Raw genomic sequence first — 21,414 nt, 5'->3', positions numbered from 1 at the left:
TTGTGTGCTACGTTCAACTGCAGGGCTGCCCTTGCCCCTGACCTTCACTACCCTCCTCCACCCCTTCTCCCCCTCTCCCCTCCAATGTGACTCAAGGTTGAAGTCCAACAGGTGACCCTGGCGAGTGCTCCGCCATGTTACTGTGCATTCACTTCTGAGTTCCCCTCAAAGTGCAGCCTACCTAGTGCATGCCTTTTATATGCTGTTGTGAAACATGTCAGCAAGAAAGCATGCTAATGTGGGCGGACAATCCAGTGGGAGGCGGAGGGGGGAGGGTGCAAACAATTGCGGTGGGGGGGGGCAGGTCTAATAATGATATGCAGATTTATTACAATGAGATTCCTGAAGCCCGATGGCGGGGAATATTGCCCATCATCAGTGGGTGAGTGGACGGTGACAAACTGGTTTCACATCATTGTGAAGCCAATCAAGCCATATTGTCCACTCACACCACTGAACACGTCTGACCCTAGCGGGCATGGAAAATCCCAGCCCTAGTATTGTGCAATGAGAAAGGGCTAGTTAATAATCTCATTGTAAAGGAGCCTCTAGGGAAGAGTATCCTTTACCCGAAACCCCTGGGGCCCATTGCGTTTTGGTATTTGGATATTTTTGGTTTTCAGATGTGATATGCCTATCGTATTGGGTATAGTTAGGATGAGTAAGTAGTGACTTCTGGAAACCAAGCTAGTAATGAGGAGTTAGAGAGAGTTTTGTGCCCCTCAGTGCTTTGTTAAACAGTTTGTGAAGCAAGGAGCCGTCAACAGACCAAACTTGGAACTCATACCTGTAATTCCAAAGACTTGCTGATTCCATTCGGATCAGATATTGTTATTTGCCTGAAAGGCAGCATTTTCTTCCTTGAACTAAGTTGCCATGATAAGGTTTGGGTCAGAAGCAAAAACTCTCACAGCAGCTAGGGCCGAGGTAATGCAAACAACTGGACTTCCTGTGCTAAAGGTCAGGACTGGTCAGCGAGGTTCATGTCAGCTTGGGTCACAGACTTCCCGTGCAAAAAAAATTCATTTTTTGGATGTGTTTGGTTTTTGGATGCATGGTTAAGGATACTCGGCCTATAATATGATAGGATTCTACATTAAGCGATGTAGTTCAATCTAAAACTAGGGTCTTAAATCTAAACAAAGGCCTGAAATTTACCCGTGGCAGGCCCGCAGCCAGTTGGGAAAAGGACTGCTGCCCGCAATCGGCCCCCGAGTGTGATTTCACACTAGCTGGCCAATCGGCCCCCAACCGTGATTTCACACTAGCTGGCCAATCGGCCCCCGACCGTGATTTCACGCTAGCTGGACAATCGGCCCCCGACCGTGATTTCACGCTAGCTGGCCAATCGGCCCCCGACCGTGATTTCACGCTAGCTGGCCAATCAGCCCCCGACCGTGATTTCACGCTAGCTGGCCAATTAAGGCCCACTCAGCATGAAATGTGTCTTCCCAAATGTTGGGAAAGGCTGGGAGTGAGTGGGGACCTGTTGGCTGCCGAGTCCAAAGGCGACCTGGCAGCTGGTTTGAAAATGGCACAGTTAGCACCTGTGCACCTGTTTGAGTGCCAAATGTCAATGGCACCAGAGCTGGCCAAGGGGGTGAGCCCTGGCTGCTTGGACTGAGTGCCTTGTGCCTCGAGGGCCATGACTTGAATGTGCCCTGCAAGGTGTTCCTCAGGTGGGGTTGGCCAGGCTACAATGGCGCTGCAGGTAGAGAGTGGGCTAGTCAATGCTCCTCTGTCCTTCCAGGAGAAGATGACCCATAAGGACAGTGAAAGGTTGTAGAGCCCCCAAAACCTCCTAATCCTATCCAGAATTGAGCAGGACATCTTGGAGCTGGAGAGCCACCACGCACCTCGGTCAACCAGCCGCGGAGAGGCTAGGGTGTCAAACAAAGATAAATGTGCAGTGCACAGAGGTGAGAGTTTCAGATGGTGCAAACAGAGCCTCAAAACTGAGTTCCCCATTAATCATTGAAAGGCGATGACACCATGATGCAGATCTCCACTGTCTCACCAGGGTGCCTGGCAAGAGCAGTGACTGTGTGCTGACTTAAACTAATAACATGTTGTTCTTCTCCCTTAGATTTGCCAGCAGGCACTCTTTCACAGGACCCTGAAGAGCCACACCTGATGCCAGAGGACCGCCAGGCTTCATATGCACCTGTGGCACACCGTCTCTCTGATCCAGGCACCAGTGCAGATACCAGCACCCTGGTGGGTTTTAGATCTTCATCTAGAATGTCAGAGCATGGCAGTAAGGGCACTTCACATTCACTTGAGGAGCAGGCGGAGGCAGAATTTTGCCAGGTGCCAGCAGTTGGAGAACTGCTGGAGACCAGGATGGTGCTGAGTCGAAGGCAGATGATGAGCCTTTGGAGTTGTCCATTAGGCAGCAGATGCTGGATGTCCAGTGGGATATGCAGGAGGATCTGGTGGAAATCCGTGAGGGGTTTACATGTCATGGTCTCTGTTTTGGAGGAATCCATACAGAGCATGAGCACTGCGTTGACCCTCATGGCCGAGCGTCCTGCCTCCTCCATGGAGAGAGTGGTGACTCTCAGGGAGAGACAGGTCCAGGGACAGAATCAGGGGTTCCTGGGGTTATGCTCGGACCTGCAAGCCCTCACACAGGCACTGACCTCAGGTGGTTACTGTCAGTGTGGGAGATGGATGAGGCACCCAGTATCCCAGCTAGGTTCCTGTTCATCAATGGCAAGCAGGGAGGTCCAGAGTGACCTCACGTTGGGAGACTAGTGGCTTGTTGTCTCTGTGGGCTCCTCTCAGGGCGTTCTGGATGATGGCAGCAGCTCCTCTGCGCCTCTGCCAGTGACCGTGGCATCTAATAAGGCTGCGATGACTGGGGAGATGCCCAGGTGGGGCCAGCACAGGCTTCACTGGCCAGAGGACAACTGCCAAGGCCAACAAGACACCAGAGCCAGCAGGCTGTCTCCAATGCCGCTGCTAGTGAGTTTGGGTGGGTGGTGGGGGTTGGGGGGGGGAGGGTGAAGAGGGGGGTGGGGGTGGGGGGTGATGGTAGAGGGAGAAACAAGATGCAGCACTTGTAAAAAAAAGTTTAAGGCACTATGAGCACAAGTGGGACTGGTCAGGGGTGACCTTCTGTTGTTTAATGTTTTGTGTATGTTTTCTGGTCTGGGAATGAAGACCAGAGAAGGTTACGTAAATTTTTTTAGATTGTCAAAATGAGATAAGTTTTGTTTTTGTTGTAATGGCCTGAGTATACTTCACCTTATTTTTTTGGTGCAGGGTACATCAATATATAATGATGGACGTGAATGACTCTAAACTTTACTGCACAGGCACTGAGTGACTTTAGGTTCAAATGAAAGGGTCATTTCAGATATCCTGGGATGGAGGTGGCAGCCCTGGCATGAGGAAGCAGATCTTTGGCAGCCTAGCTGAAGGAGCGTTTGGTTAAGGCATCTCTGGTGTCCCTGCCTCCCTGAAGGATTCAGAGGTCTGCGTCCACGCCCTCAGCGTTCTCCCCACCGTGCTCCTTTTCTGACTCACTGCTGGATTCATCATCTGTGGCCTCTGCAGCTGCGTCAACGTCCTCTTCCCCCAGTGGGTCCCCCTTTGCCAGTGCCAGATTGTGGAGAGCGCAACATGCAACCACTATCAGTGCCACCTACTTTGGGGGTATTGTAGTGCTCCCCCCGTGAATGGTCCAGGCATCGGAACTGCAACTGCTGAAGACCTATGGTCCTCTCTAGCACCGCCCTTATGGAGATATGACTCCTATTATAACACTGCTCTGCTTCTGTTCTTGGGAGAGGCGTCATAAGCCACCTTTTCAATGGATAGCCCTGGTCACCCAGCAGCTATCCATCCAGTCGGGCTGGAGCACTGAATAGCCTCGGCACCTGGGAGTGTCTGATGATATGAGCGTCATGGGATGTGCCAGGATACCGTGCGCAGACTTGTAGAATCTTCATCCTGTGTCTCACACTATCTGGATGCTCATTGACTGGAATCTCTTCCTGTTGATGAAGGCAGCTGGCTGATCCTCTGGCGCCTTGATGGCCACATGTGTGCAGTCGATGGCACACTGAATGCAGGGGAACCCAGCAATTGCTGTAAACTCTTTGGCTCACTCAGCCTGGCTGGCCTCATCTACACAGAAATGAATCAATGTCATTACCCACCTGAACAGAGCCTCTGTCACCAGCTTGATGCAATTGTGGGCAGCTGATTGGGACACACCACACAGATCCTCCACTGACCCCTGGAAAGAGCTGGAAGCATAGAAGTTGAGGGCCACTGTGACCTTCAGAGCCACTGGCATGAGGATTCCACCCACACAATTGGTAATCTCAGGCTCAATCATCTGACAAATGGAGGTCACTGTCTCTCTGAAGAAGTGGAGCCTCCTTTGGCCATACACCTTGGACATATTGAGATAGTTGCATTGCCACCTGTAAATCCTGGCAGCAGGATGGTGGCATCTTCTGCTGCCCCTTCCACCTTGGACTACCTGCTGACCCTGTACCCTTTGAGCCTGCACCTCTCCTCCCACAGGTCGATCCCCTGGAAGCTGCATTGGGACACCCGACCTCCTCTCCCTTCTTCTCCTCTCTTCCTCTTCTGAGGAGGTACCACTAATGGAGACCACAGTCCTCATTAACAGGGTTACAGAAGGCTGTCTGATACCTGGATAGGTCCACACAGTCAAAACCCTCCGGGGGCCTTGGAGACACCAGTGAGTCCTGGAATGAAGCCTCGAAATGCTAAGAGTAAAGCTAAGAAAAGAGATGAAGCTGTCAAGTTCAAATAAGCAACCTGCAGCAAACTATCTCCTAAGCTCCTCACTACTCACAATGGCAATGCTGCTGGCCCTTTTTATCCCTCCCTTGGATGAGATCTTGCAAAATGTGGGCTGCCCGCCTGCTCGTTTTGACCATGCGATGAGCGTGAAATCACATGGGCAATGTAAAATTGGATTCAGTTATGTTTTTAATGGCCTTAAGTGGCCCCTTAATTGATGGCAGGCGTGGCACTGACACCTGCGCGCACCTGGCAACCTGAAGATTGCGCGTGTGGGATGGCGTCGGGACGCTCGCTCGACATCTTCTCGTGCAATTTTATGCCTGATGCCAAGCTCTGCCCTTCCACACATCTCCATGTCCCCTCATGCCCATCACATCAATCCCATGCCCAGTGACCCACTGTACAATTTCTAGAACTAATGAACCCTATACTTATAGAGTATCTATTAAAAAACTTTGAAGAAAAAATAATCCAATCATAACTTCCATGTATGTTTGAAAACTATATCTTCTCTGCAAGCTAATAAAAGTATGAATCATCTAAGCCCTTTAAAGTCTCAAAAACCACAAACCCTTCGAACCACTTAACTTATGTAAACAAACATGATGAATTTGACAGCAGAGATCAGAGGGCCTGAGCTGTCAATCAAACAATGTTTCCTCTGGGAAGAAGCACCTTCAACAAACTTAATAGATATCTGGGCTCTCAGCCATGCCTCATTATGTATGCTTGGCTAAGAGCCCAGTTATCTATTAGAGTAATAAAACACCTGCTCCCCAGAGAAACATTGATTCATGATCAAGTTGAATGAAGGACTAGGCTTGAGGGGTCTAATGGCCTGCTCCAGCTCCTATTTCCTATGTTCTTATGTACAGCCTTTTAATGCGTGGTGCCTAGGTTAGGACATGGCTGACCTAACCATAGTCTTTCTCCTTATCCACACAGGTATTAAATATATGGTACCTTTGGGATGGGACTACTTTCTGCTGAACTCCTCCTTTATATCCCCTCAGTTCACCTTACCATGTTGACTGACAGTCAAACTCTCTGCTTCCTGATTTCCTCTGAGATGTGACTACTCTGGAAAAAAAACTATGCAGGAATTGCTCTCCCTCCCTTGTGCACTGGAGTGGCTCTAATTCTCATTCCAACTCAAAGACTGCCAGGGTGTCTCAAGGCAGAGACATTTCCTGCAGATGTGGCAATCTGAGACGGTCTCATTGTCCACAAATTCCCATGGACTCAATGGGCTGAATGACTTACTTCTGTCTCATTATGACTGTATGATAGCACAGACCCGACACCCAGCACCTGCTGTCATTTGCACCTTTGATTTATTTTTTAGTGGTGATTTAATTCTAGACATTATAGAATCACTTGAGATCTAGATTGTATTTACTGGATGGATTTAACTTAATTTTGTGTTAATTAGTAACTAATTATTCTTGTTTTTAATTTATTAACTTCTTTATTTCAGCATCCCCTTAACTTTTATTTATTATATATGAATACCAGATTTTTATTTAATACAATTCGGATCCTTTAAATGTTGATATCCTTTGTTTCAATAATTTTAATTTTATTCCCTGAGGTCTAACCACGAACATAGGAAGTAGGAGCAGGAATAGACCATACAGCCCCTTGGGGCTGCTCCACCATTCAGTCGGATCATGGCTGATCTTCTGCCTCAACTCCACTTTTCTGCCCAGTCCCCGTATACCTTGAATCTTGAGATATCAAAAATCTATCCATCTCAGACTTAAACATATTCAACAGTAGAGCATCTGCAACCCTCTGGGTAAAGAATTCCAAATGCTTTGAGTGAAGAAGTTTCTCATCTCATTCCTAAATGATTGGCGCTTTATCGTGAGGCTGCGCCCCCTTATGCCATATTCCCCAGTCAGGGAAAATAACCCCCCTGTGTCTCCCCTGACAAGCCCCTTCAGAATCTCGTATGATTCAAGAGATCACCTCTCATTCTCAACTTCAGAGAATATAGACCCAATTTACTTTTCTTCTCATCTTAGGACAACCTCTCATTCCAGTATTGAACCTACACTTGACCGCCTTCGATGCAAGTATTTCCTTCCTTCATTAAATATGGAAGCAAAACTGCACACTGTATTCCAGCTGTGGCCTCATCAAAACCTTGTACAGTTTTAGAAAGACTTCTTTATTCTTTCACTCCAATCCCTTTGCAATAAAGGCCAACACCCATTTGCTTTCTTAATTGCCTTCTGTACCTGCATGTTAACTTTGGTTTCCTTGTGCATGTGCAGCCAGGTGTCTCTGAACATCAACATTTAGAAGTTTCATGCCATTTAAAAAATATTCTGCTTTTCTGTTCCCACTACCAAAGTGAATAACCTCATACTTCCCCACATTATACTCCATCTGGCACCTTGTTTCCCAATCTCTTAATCTGTCTATATCTTTTTGCAGCCTCTTTGTGTCCTCCTCACAGCTTACATTCCCATCTAGCCTTGTATTGTCAGCAAATTTAGATACATTAATCTCGGTTTCTTTGTCTAAGTATTAATATAGATTGTACATAGCTGATGCCACAATATTGATCCTTGCAGCACTCCACTAGGTACAGCTGCTTATTTGAAATTGCCATGCTCAAGGGAAGGCGATAGCACAGTGGTATTGTTGCTGGACTAATAATCCAGAGACCCAGGGTAATGCTCTGGGGACCAGGATTTGAATCATGGCGTGGCAGATGGTGGAATTTGAATTCAATAAAAATCTGGAATTAATAGTCTAATGATGATCATGAAACCATTGTCAATTGTTATAAAAACCCATCTGGTTCACTAATGTCCTTTAGGGAAAGAAATCTATTGGCCTTACCTGGTCTGGCCTACAGCAATGTGGTTGACTCTTAAATGTTCTCTGAAATGGTCTAGCAAGCCATTCAATTGTATCAAACTGCTACAAAGTCACAACGGCAATCTCAGCCCTGCTGCCCGTGCAAAGCCCTCCTTTCTAACAGCTGGGAGCCAGTGCCAACATTGGGTAGCTGCCTCACAGACTAGTCAAGCAACAGCCTGACATAGTCATCTTCATGGAATCATATCTTACAGGTAATGTCTCAGATTCCACCATCACTATCCATGGGTATGTCCTATCCCACCAGCAGAACAGACCCAGCAGAGGTGGCGGCACAGTGGTATACAGTCAGGAGGGAGTTGCCCTGGGAGTCCTTGACATCGGCTTTGGACCTCATGAAGTTCATGGCATCAGGTCAAACATGGGCAAGGAAACCTCCTGCTGATTACCACTCACAGCCCTCCCTCAGCTGATGAATCAGTGCTCCTCCATGTTGAACACCACTTGGAGGAAGCACTGAGGGTGGCATGAATGCAGAATGTACTCTGGGCGAGGGACTTCAATGTCCATCACCAATAGTAGCTTGGTAGCACCACTATTGGCTGAGCTTGCTGAGTCCTAAATGACATAGCTGCTAGACTGGGGTTGTGGCAGATGGTGAGGGAACCAACAAGAAGGAAAAACATACTTGGCCTCATTCTCACCAACCTGCCTGTCACACATGCATCTGTCCATGACAGTATCGGTAGCAGTGACCATCGCACAGTCATTGTGGAGACGAAGTCCCGCCTTCGCATTGAAGATATCATCCATTATGTTGTGTGGCATTACTACCGTGCTAAATGGGATAGATTTTGAACAGATCTAGCAACTCAAGACCAGGCATCCATGAGGTGCTGTGGGCAATTGAATTGTACTCGAACACAATCTGTAACCTCATGGCCCGTCAACATTGCTATCAAGCGGCACTTGTTTAGCAATAACCTGCTCACTGGCACCCAGTTTGGGTTCCACCAGGGCCACTCAGCTCCTGACCTCATTACAGCCTTGGTTCAAACATGGACAAAAGAGCTGAACTCCCAAGACTGCCCTTGACATCAAGGCCGCATTTGACCAAGTGTGGCATCATGGAGCCCTAGCAAAACTAGAGTCAATGGGAATCAGGGGGAAATCTCTGTGCTGGCTGGAGTCATACCTAGCACAAAGGAAGATGGTTGTGGTGGTTGGAGGTCAGTCATCTCAGCTCCAGGACATCACTGCAGGACTTCCTCAAGGTAGTATCCTCAGCCCACCCATCTTCATCTGCCTCATCAATGACCTGCCTTCCATCATAAGGTCAGAAGTGGGGATGTTTGCTGATGATTACACAATGTTCAGCACCATTTGTGACTCCTCAGACACTGAAACAGTCCATGCCCAAATGCAACAAGACCTGGACAATATCCAGGCTTCGGGACTGACAAGTGGCAAGTAGCATTTGCGCCACAAAAGTATCAGGCAATGATCATCTCCAACAACAGAGAATCCAACCATCACCCCTTGAGGTTCAACGGCATTACCATCACTGTGTCCCCCACTATCAACTTTCTGGGGGGGCTTACCATTGACCAGAAACTGAACGGGACCAGCCATATAAATACTGTGGCTACAAGAACAGTTTAGAGGCTAGAAATCGTGTGACGAGTAACTCACCACCTGACTCCCAAACCTGTCCAACCATCTACAAGGCACAAGTCAAGAGTGTGATGGAATACTCCCCACTTGCCTGGATGAGTGTAGCTCCCACAACATTCAATAAGCTTGACCAGGACAAAGCAGCCTGCTTGATTGGCACCACATCCACAAACATTCACTCCCTCCACCACTGACGCATAGCAGCAGTAGTGAGTACCATCTACAAGATGCACTGCAGGAATTCACCAAGGCTCCTGAGACAGCATCTTCCAAACACACGGCCACCACCATCTAGAAGGACAAGGGCAGCAGACACATTGGAACACTACCACCTGGAAGTTCACCTCCAAGTCACTCACCATCCTGACTTGGAAATATATCGCCATTCCCAAACCTCCCTGTCACTTGCCATTTTAACACTCCACCCTGCTCTCTTGCCCACATGTCTGTCCTTGGCTTGCTGCATTGTTCCAGTGAAGCCCAACGCAAACTGGAGGAACAGCACCTCATCTTCCGACTAGGCACTTTACAGCCTTCCGGACTGAATATTGAATTCAACAACTTTAGGTCGTGAGCTCCCTCCCCCATCCCCACCCCCTTTCTGTTTCCCCCTTCCTTTTTTTTCCAATAAATTATATAGATTTTTCTTTTCCCACCTATTTCCATTATTTTTAAATATTTTAAAATCTTTTATGCTCTCCCCACCCCCACTAGAGCTATACCTTGAGTGCCCTACCATCCATTCTTAATTAGCACATTCGTTTAGATAATATCACCAACTTTAACACCTATGTGTTCTTTTATTGTATTGTTGTTGACATCTTTTGATGATCTGCTTCTATCACTGCTAGTTTGTCCCTACAACCACACCCCCCCTCCACTTCTCTCTCTCTCTCTCTCTCTCCGCCCTCCCCACACACCTTAAACCAGCTTATATTTCAACTCTTTCTTGGACTTGAACTCAAGTTCTGTTGAAGGGTCATGAGGACTCGAAACGTCAACTCTTTTCTTCTCCGCCGATGCTGCCAGACCTGCTGAGTTTTTCCAGGTAATTCTGTTTTTGTTTCGCCATTCCTTTACTGTTGCTGGGTCAAAATCCTGGAACTCCCTTCCTAACAGCGCTGTGGGTGTAACTAGACCACGTGGACTGCAGCAGTTCAAGAAGGTAGCCCACCATCACCTTCTCAAGGGCAACTAGGAATGGGCAATAAATGCTGGCCCAGCCAGCGAAGCCCACATCCCGTGAATGAATAAAAAAAAACCTCTCTGCTTCCTGTCTATTAATCAATCCTCTATCCATACTAATACAGTGTCCTCAATTCCATGCATCTTTATGTTGTATATTATTAGCCTTTTGTGTGAACATTATCAAATGCCTTTTGGAAATCCAAATATATTACATCACTACCTCCCCATTATCTTCTCTAATAATTACATCCTCAAAAATGAATTTGACAAACACGGTTTTCCTTTTGTAAAACCATGTTGATTTTTCCTGATAATATCATAATTTTCTAATTTGTTAAGACATTGTTAAGACATCTTTAATGATAGCCTCCAGCATATTTTTGACAACTGATATCAGACTAACTGGCCTGTATTGCCCTGTTTTCTCTCTACCTCTCTGTTGTACCTTGGTTTAAATTATTCATCATCTCCTTCTTTCTGTGCGCCACATTCCCACTGTCACCAAATTCTCATTGCCACTCTTTTTGGCAGATTGTCCCAACTCTATGTGCACAGCTCTCACCATAGCTCTAAGGATATACAATAAGCTCACAGCCCAAATGACCAGTCACACTATCTGCAGCTAATCTGAGTTGGTGCAGGTCATGACCCCTTTAAGTTTGGCAGCCTGTTGAGTGGAGAATCAATCTCTCCAGAGCTTCCCTTGTGGGCTTGCTGAAGAATAGGATGTCTATGTTCTACATAATAAAATTACATTAGGTTCCAACTGACATGGCAGTACTCTGATTTTCATAGTAATCAGGACTGAGTATCCACACTGGGGGTCTTGTCCCTGCAGAAACCTGTTATCATTAAAGTACTGCTGTACAGGGAGCTACTGGTGTCAATAAGTAACTCAGCCCATGTTAAATGCCCGCTCGCCCCATTCCTATCCAGCAGCAAGTTTCATTGCTTCTTCCTTCTCATTTGCTTCATATTTTGTTTTCCTCAAAACATTCTGAGAATTTTTTTGAGGAACAAATGAATAGAGGCTGGAAGAGAAACAAAAAGCCCCAGATAATGACACATTGTAAGCCATCAAGGCAAGGAAAGGAATGATGCACGGTATAAAAGGAATTTCCAACTAAAACAACAGATGCATATCTCATTTGATTCGCTACAGAAAACAATTGATTGCTGCACAGGAAACACTTGCTTTCTGCATTGTGTTTCATTCGTTTTCTAATTTTCTCCAAATTCCAACAAAAATAAATTTCAAACTGCTCAGAGTGAAGAAAAAAATCAGCAGATTTACTTAATTCATTCTTACATGCTCCCATTTTGCATTGCTGTAAAGGATGACCTTTGCACTGCGCTGATACATGTCCACAAAGATGATGTGCTGCCAAGCCCTTTATTCTGGGAGCCTGAACTGACTTATAGAAATGTGATAGAAATGGCAATAGATAGTGGAGACGCAGGGAAATGAAATGTGAATCCACAATGCGCAGGGCTCCACTATTGGTGTAACATATGAGATTCTTAGATTCTAATGAAGAATGGCCACAACAATGATAATTACACAATATTTTCTTTCATCTAACAGGTAGTAAACATACAGTATTATTGACAATCCGCATGCTGACTATATCTCTTTCAGTCCAATCAGTAACATTCCCTATTAAAAGCTTTATCACTATTAGGTTCCCTGGGTCAACATTAATAAGGCCATCCTAATAGCATAGGTCCTGTTAAATATTGGTGCCCCATTATTTCTAGCCTTCACTAAGGCTTAGTAAAGGTAATTGCTGTAACACTGGTTTTATATCATGATTGTTTGGCTGCATTCATTTCAAATAATCAGATTAATCAATAAAACTAATTGAAACAAACACCTCTTGTATCAACATATTGATTAGAGTTCAGCTTCTAATACATATAAAATTCTCGTAGGGACTTTTGGCATAATAGGGGAAGGATATTGCACCATTAACTGTGATGGACACTTAAAGCAAGCATCAATTCTTTCAGCGGCAGCTCAGGCAGCAACTGGCAAATGTAATTCATTACACTCAAGTTTTCTCTGAGCTTTATTGTGTTCCATTTGCCTCTTGTACAAATGGCAGAGGCCATTTCCTCTCTCTCCATTCCAATTAACCCAGCACCATTGGATTTCTCTATTCTTATCAGTAGCATAGTATTGTAGGGTTTTTATTTCCAGCGTGTCCTATATGAGTATCATTGGGCCTTTGCTAGCTATATTCCGCAACTTACCGATATTGCAAGACCCAGGTCAGATAGTATTTGTAGCATTTGTAGTACTACCTATGTGTCACTGTAGAAAATATCCTTTCTTTCTCAAAGCCTTTGATGCTCAGTGTTAATATTACACAACAGCCTGGAAAACCCATGGACATATATGACCTTGCAAATTGTGCTGGGATTGTCCTTGTCATGTCACCAACCCAGCTGAAGTTCTCAGGGTCAAGGGGTCAGTATCTGCAGAAGTAGATCATTAAAGGGGTGCAGGCCAATTTGCAGTGTCCCTCTGCTGAATACCTTGGAACCATCTGCTGTTACTGGCTGGCCCAGGGGAGGGTGTGGTGGTAATGGGGATGGCATGATGCTGGGCCCAATGTCCCCTAGAGAAACATCCTGGGAGGCCAAATAGTTCCCATGGAAAATGGGCTACTCCTAACCTCTCCATCCACTCCTCCCAAAATGCTTCTTGGTTCTTCAGTTATGTAAAATTGTGCAGACAGCAACTAACCTCTCATTGACCTGGACCCTTCTTTAGAAGGAGTTGTGCACTGTGGTGTATTATATACTATACATGGCTGTGCCTATTGAACAGCTTATCACTTGACTGTCTTGAACATTGCTATAGAAAATCCGCTAATCTGTAATTTATTAAAAATCTTTTGCGGGCAACCATATTGAAAATTTCAATGCAAACATCTCCCATGACAATTATAATGTCAAAATGCCAGCATTTTCTGTTTCAATACTAACTGCCACATTAATTGAAATTGTAATGTTCGATGACCACATTAACCTGCACCAATTCAGCTGTGACTCCACTAGATGGTGCTCTAATAAGAATTCCAAAACTAAAGGACAAAATGAGTCATGCCAATAAGTTGTGTTGTATTGTATTTTGACACTAATGCCATATAAAATAAATTAATATATCCCTGTATATCATATAAGCAATGACATGAGAGATGTTTACAGGAGCTGGAAGGCTCATAATAACAGGGCAATACTAAGATAAAAGCAAAAAACTGTGGATGCTGGAAATACAAAACAAAAATAAAAATACCTGGAAAAACTCAGCAGGTCTGACAGCATCTGCAGAGAGGAACACAGTTAACGTTTCGAGTCCATATGACTCTTCAACAGAACTAAAGAAAAATAGAAAAGAGATGAAATATAAGCTGGTTTAAGGGGGGCTGGGACAGGTAGAGCTGGATAGAGGGCCAGTGATAGGTGGAGACAACCAAAAGATGTCATAGACAAAAGGACAAAGAGGTGTTGAAGCTGGTGATATTATCTAAGGAATGTGATAATAAAGGTACAGATAGCCCTAGTGGGGGTGGGGTGGGGGGAAGGGATTGAAATAGGCTAAAAGGTAGAGATAAAACAATGGATGAAAATACATTTAAAAATAATGGAAACAGATGGGAAAAGAAAAATCTATATAAATAGTTGGAAAAAAGGGGAATCGGAAAGGAGGTGGGGATGGAGGAAAGAGTTCATGATCTAAAATTGTTGAACTCAATATTCAGTCCGGAAGGCTGCAAAGTGCCTAGTTGGAAGGTGAGGTGCTGTTCCTCCAGTTGCGTTAAGCTTCACTGGAACATTGCAGCAAGCCAAGGACGGACATGTGGGCATGAGAGCAGGGTGGTGTGTTGAAATGGCAAGTGACAGGGAGGTCTGGGTCATGCTTGCGGACAGACCAAAGGTATTCTGTAAAGCGGTCATCCAGTCTGCGTTTGGTCTCTCCAATGTAGAGGAAACCTCATTGGGAGCAGCGAATGCTTTAGACTAAACTGAGGGAGGTGCAAGTGAAATGCTGCTTCACTTGAAAGGATTGTTTGGACCCTTGGACGGTGAGGAGAGGGGAAGTAAAGAGGCAGGTGATGGGCAATACTATTGAGTATGGTAAATACCATGGGCCTAAATCTCTTAGAGTCCCAAACTGGGTGCAATTCCAGCAAAGCCAAGGTGACCGACTGTCCTGTATTTTAAGGGATTGACCCCTATTTCGACTGTTTGTCCCTTGTCCCTCAAGGCACGCCTTCTGTCCCTTATTTCTAGGACAGCCTGAGTGATTGGAGCAGAACCGCAAGTGAGTGAGTCAGCCAGCAGAGATCTGTGCCTCAACAAGTTGTAAGTTCAAGTTGATTACAACCAAGTTGATTATTGGTGCAAGTTAATCCCCCATCCCCTGCTATTAAGATCTCAAGGTACACCTCCCCACCCCCCTCTCATGTTGAAAACCCCCCTCCCCCACACTCTCAAACTTACCAAACACCCACCTCCCTCCCCACCCACCCCCCCACCGCTCTCACTGTCATCAGCAACCCCTCTCATGGTGATCAGCAAACCACCCCCCACCGCCTGCATCTCACCGTGGTCCCACGGTTGAAGTGTCCCTTGTTTTATTTCACAAGAGTTGGTCACCCTGAGCAAAACACAGTGATAGTGTATCAGATGGAGAGGCTTGAGAACTGAATTAAATTCACCCTTGGGCTTCATCCTCATAATTCAGTGGAGCTGAAGACATCAACAAGGGCATAATCAATTTCAGCCAGCTCCGTGAGATAGCCCAGGAAGCGGCGGTGGGGGGGAGGGTGTTGGCAATCGGGAATTGGTGGCGGTGGGTGTTGGGGGGGCGGGTAGCTGCTGGGGAAGTGAGGGAAGGCCACAGTTGTTCAGTGGGCCAAGACAAGCCCTTCTGCCCCTACTGATTGCACAAAAATATGAATTTCTAGTGGGGCCCAACATTCTACTTAAGGACCATTGTTTCAGCAGCTCAAAGCCTGGAAATATGAGTTATAGTTTGTGGATTACAAGCTGCAATGAGTCTAAATGAATTTAGGAGCTGGGGTCTGAAATGGGGCCTGTGTTCTTTCCAGGTGACTGCCAGGGCTGACTAAGATAGACCCTCTAACTATTTTGCAGTGACCTGAATGCCCATGCAGATCTCAGCCCAGCTAGGCCGATTACTGTTGTGCCTGTTTTACGCCTGTTGTATCACGTTGAATTTAGGCCCCCATAATACGTACATTGATGCACGTGCATAGCAGCACCATACAATATAACAGCTACAGTATTGTGTGCAGTTCTGGAATCCGCATTATAGGAAGGATGTGATTGCACTGGAGAGAATGCAGAGGAGATTTACCAGGATGTTGCCTGGACTGGAGAGTTTTAGTTATGAGGAGAGATTGGATAGATTGGAGTTATTTTCCTTGCAGCAGAGGAGATTGAGGGGGGACATGATTGAGGTGTATAAACTTATGAGGGGCATAGATAGAGTAGACAGGAAAGAACTTTTCCCCTTGGTGGAGGGATCAATAACCAGGAGGTGTAGATTTAAGGTAAGGGGCAGGAGGGTTAGAGGGGATGTGAGGAAGAATTTTTTCACCCAGAGGGTGCTGGGTTTTGTAATTAAATCAGCCGGAAAAACAAATGCTTAGGTTTAAGGATCTCTGGACTCTCAATGGCAGAGCAAATACTAAGTGAGATCTGGCTTGACTTCAAGACTGTCATCTCGGGTTGCCAACCCTTCAGGATTGGCCTGGAGTCTCTAGGAACTGAAGATCAATCTCCAGGACACTGCTGTGTGCAACCCTGGAGAAAAATCATTGGGATATTAATTTTTTTTCTCGTAATTTACTTTGAACTTTTCTCTTTACCAGGCAGAATCATTGAAAATGGTAGAATACATGCAGTCAGGCTGACAGTCAAGTATCATCCAAATGGGTAATGTATCATTTAGCTTTCCAATTGGTGTAGTAAGGCAGTGCATCACAAGGATGGATGTGGGGGCTGACTAGTGGGGGTAGGTCATGTGATGAAACCTCCACGAATAAATTTAATCACAGTTGGCAACCCTAATCGCATCCTTTTTTTAACCAAGATATTGTGAAGCTAGGCAGTGGCAATGTAATGGCCTTGTGACTTTTTATTCATTCTCTTCAACAACTTCTTTCAATATATCTCTTGAAGAGGCTCACACCTTGCTGGGAAACAGTTTCATGGGTCCAGATCGGCTCCTGTTACCTTATCCATTTCGGCCACATTTATTCCTAGATTTAGGCCACAAGAGTTGGTATACTATTTAGCTGTACAAGGGTCACTGGATAACAATGAGAATCAAATTGGGGTCCTCGTCAGTTTTCCTAGGGCTAATGAGGATAATGGCAGCAGTCCTGCTGTTACTTCAGTTACCTCAGAACATACTAAAACAAGACTTTTTTTGAGATGTTTGGCACAGCCAATGACTGAATGAACTTGGTGAGCCGTTGGGGAGTCTCATAACTGCGACAGGCACATTCTGCAGCAACATAATAAGAATTCCATTACGCTTTGATAAGATCAATTCTCAATGTTTGTTGCAGATTTCGAGAGTTGACTAGAGTGGAAGGTTTCTCACAATAATGGGAATGCGAGCCATGGTTAAGGAGTTTAGTAATCACCAGCCTCCCAGCCGCAGCTCAGGACTGGAAAATGGCCAGCGACACTTGGTGAAACTCTGCTGCTGCTAAGTGTCCTGCCTTGATTCTGATTATAGGGAAGGCAGTGGGTCTTCTCATGTACCTGATGAACTAATGGGCAGAAAAATAAAAGTAAATGAACGGACTGATTAGAAGAGGATTTTATGCACAGTTTGAGTCTGATTTTAAATCGCTACTTCTCAATTTTTCTGAGTGATTTGAAGGAAAGGGCTGTGCAGCTCAGAGATGCTAAATGATTTTTTCTTTTGCAGAAAGGCCAGATTAACCCTTTGAAGTCTCAACATCCGGACAGAGGCAAACAAATGGGACTTGTTCTATTTCTTTAAAAAACACAATTCAGTTAGTCTAAGCAAATGACCAAAAAATATCATTACTTTTTATAATTATTTTGGAATAAGTAAGGATAGATTCCAACAACACTTAGGAAGGTTGACATCATCCAGGATAAAGCAGCTCACTTGATTGGCACCTCATCCACAAACCTTCACTCCTTCCACCACCGTTGCACAGTGGCAGCAGTGTGTACCTTCTACAAGAGGCACTGCAGGAATTCACTAATCCTCCTTAGACAGCACCTTCCAAACCCATAACTTCTACCATCTAGGAGGACAAGGGCAGCAGACACATGGTAACACCACCACCTGGAAGTTCCCCTCAAATCCACTCACCATCCTGACTTGGAAATATATCGCTATTCCTTCGCTGTCACTAGGACAAAACCCTGAAACTCCCTGCCTAACAGCATTGTGGGTGAGCCTACACCACATGGACTGCAGTGGTTCTGGAAGAGAGTACTTTAGAACATAAAAACATAAGAAATAGGAACAGGAGTAGACCATTTGGCCCCTCGAGCCTGCTCTGCCATTCAATAAGAGCATGGCTGATCTTCTTGTGTTTTGATTTCCATATTCCCATCTAACCCCGATATCCTTTGATTCCCTTGCCTAACAAGAATCCACCTATCTCTGCTTAAAAATATTCAATGGCCCCGCCTCCAACACCTTCTGAGGCAGAAAATTTCAAGTTGCACAACCCTCTGAGAGAAAAATTCTCCTCATCCCTGTCCTAAAAGGGCAACCCCTAATTTTAAAACAGTGAGCCTTAGTTCTGGACTCACCCACAAGAGGAAACATCCTTTCCATGTCCACCTTGTCAAGGCCGTTCAGGATCTTGTATACTTCAATCAAATCACCTTTCAATCTTCTAAACTCCAGTGGAAACAAGTCCAGTCTGTCCAACCTTTCCCCATAACACAAGCCATTCATTCCAGGTATCAATCTAGTAAACTTCCTTTGAACCGCCACCAATGCATTTACATCCTTCCTTAAATAAGGAGACCAGAAACCAGAACACAATATTTGAGGTGCAGTCTCTCAAATGCCTTGCATAACTGAAGCATAACATCCTTACTTTTATATTCAATCCTTCTCATAATAAGAGATAGCATTCTATTAGCCTTCTTAATTACTTGCTGTACCTGCATACTAACTTTTTGTGAATCATGTACTAGAATGCCGAGATCCCTCTGCACCTCAGAATTATGCTCTCCATATGTTCTCCATTTAAGTAATACTCTGCTTTATTGTTCTTCCTGCCAAAGTGAACAACTTCACATTTTCCCACATTAAAAGACATTTGCCAGGTCTTTGCCCACTTGGTCAACTTATCTATATCCATCTACAACCTCCTCATGTCCTCTTCACAACATAAACATGAGAGGTGAGGGATCAAGCTTGGGTAGAGGTAGCAATTCAAGGGGTAGAGTCAAGACAGGAGAGCAAAAAAGTAATATGAGAAATGAAGGTCAAAAAATGGCAGAAAGAGACAGAGAGAAAAAAAACTAAGATTACATCAACAGTCAAGACTAGATGTTACAAAGGTAACAAAAAGTTGAAACTGAAGGTTCTCTATTTGAATGTGCATAGCATTCTTAACAAAGTAAATGAATTAATGGCACACTTTGAAGTAAATAAATATGATCTGATAGCAATTATGGAGATATGGCTGTAGGACGACAAACATTGGGTCCTTAATATTGAGGAGTACACGACATTCAGGAAGAATAGGAAGCTAGTTAAAGGTGGAGGGGTAACACTGTTAATCAAAGAGGGCATTGGTGCAGTAGTTAGAGATGTCCTTGGTTCAGGAGATCAGGATGTAGGATTGGTTTGGGTGGAGATAAGGAATAGCAGAGGAAATAAATCATTAGCAGGAGTGGTCTACAGGCCTCTTAACAGTAACCACAATGTAGGACAAAGTTTTCAAGAGAAAATATTGAGTGCTTGTGATAAAGGGACGACAATGGTCATGGGTGATTTTAATCTACACATAAACTGGAAAAATCAGATTGACAGTAGTAACCTGGATGAGGAGTTCTTAGAATGCTTTTGAGATAGTTTCTTAGAGCAGCATGTTCCGGAACCAACCAGAGAGCAGTTTATATTAGACTTGATATTGTGTAACGTGACAGGATTAATTAATGACCTCAGAGTAAAGGCACCCCTAGGTAGCAGTGGCCACAAAATAATTGAATTTTACATCCAGTTTGAAAGGGAGAAGAGTGGGTCTAAGACTAGTATCTTAAATTTAAATAAGGGCAACTATGTGGAGATGAAAGCTGAGCCAGCTGAAATGAATTAGGCTAGAGGATAGATCAATAGAGAAGCAGTGGCAGACATTTAAGGGTATGTTTCAGAGTTTTCAGAATAAGTACATTTCTATTATAAAGAAAAATTCTAAGGGGAGGACCCACCATCCATGGTTAACTAAAAATGTTTTGAAAGCATCAAACTTAAGGAAAAAGCAAACAACTCCGCAAAGATGAGTAGCAGGCCAAGTAATTGGACAGAATATAAAGAATGGCAGAGGATGACGAAAAGGTTAATCAGGAGAAAGAAATTAGAGTATGAGAGGAAGCTAGCTAGAAATGTAAAAATGGACAGCATGAGTTTCTACAGGTAGTTAAGAAGGAAAAGAATAAGTAAAGTGAGTGTTGGTCCTCTAGAGTGACAGTGGGGAGTTAATAGTCGATAATAAGGAAATGGCTGAAGAAATGAACAAATATTTTGCTTGTGGGTTCAATGTAGAGGATACAAAAATCATTCCAGGAATAGCTGCAATTCAAGGGGTGAATGGGAGAAAGGAGTTTAGTGAAATTGAAATCACTAAAGAAACGGTACTGAATAAATTGATGGAGCTGCAGGCTGGCAAATCTCTGGGTCCCGATGGATTACATCGCATGGTCTTAAAAGTGGTTAATGAGGCAGTCAATGTGCTGGTGTTAATTTTCCAAAATTTGCTAGATTCTGGAAAGGTTCCATCAGATTGAAAAGTAGCAAATATAACCCCTCTATTCAAGAAGGGAGGAGGACAGAAAAAAGGAAATTATAGGCCAGTTAGCTTGATGTCTGTCGTGGGGAAGTTGTTAGAATCGATGATTAAGGAGTTTATAGCTGGGCACTTAGATGAGCTCAAGGCAATCGAGAAGAATCAGCATGGTTTTGCGAAAGGAAAATCATGTTTAACCTATTTATTGGAGTTTTGAAGGAGTAACATACGCAGTGTGTAAAGGGGAGCCTGTAAACGTATGTATTTGGATTCCCGAAAGGAATTTAGGTGCCACATCAAAGGTTATTATGGAAAATAAAAGCGCATGGTGTAGGGGTAAAATATTAGCATGGAGGGAAGATGGACTGGCTGGCAGAAAGTCTGCATAAATGGGCCTTTTTTGGATTGGCAGGAGGTGACGAGTGGAGTCCCACAGGGGTCTGTACTGGGGCCTCAAATTTTTATGATGTACATCAATGACTTAGATGATGGGAGCGAAGACATGGTAGCTAAATTTGCAGATGACAGAAAGATAGGTAGGAAAGTATGCAATGGAGGCACTCCAAAGGAGATTTACTGGACTGATACCTGGCATGAGTGGGTTGCCTTATGAGAAAAGGTTGGGCAGACTGTGTTTGTTTCCATTGGAGTTTAGAAGAGTGAGGGGTGATTTGATTGAAGTCTACAGGATGCTGAAAGGCCTTGGTGAGGTGGATATTGAAAGGATTTTTCCTGTTGTGGCCCTAGGGGGCACTGTTTTAACATTAGGGGTCGCACTTTTAGGACAGAGATGAAGAGAAATTTTTTCTCCCAGAGGATTGTGTGACTTTGGAACCATCTGCCTCAGAAGGTGGTGGAGGTGGAGCCGTTGAATATTTTT

This window comes from Carcharodon carcharias, chromosome 16, assembly GCF_017639515.1.
Source record: "Carcharodon carcharias isolate sCarCar2 chromosome 16, sCarCar2.pri, whole genome shotgun sequence".
Taxonomy (NCBI): Eukaryota; Metazoa; Chordata; class Chondrichthyes; order Lamniformes; family Lamnidae; genus Carcharodon; species Carcharodon carcharias.
The sequence above is the reverse complement of the archived record's forward strand: the minus strand, read 5'-3'. Positions refer to the sequence as shown.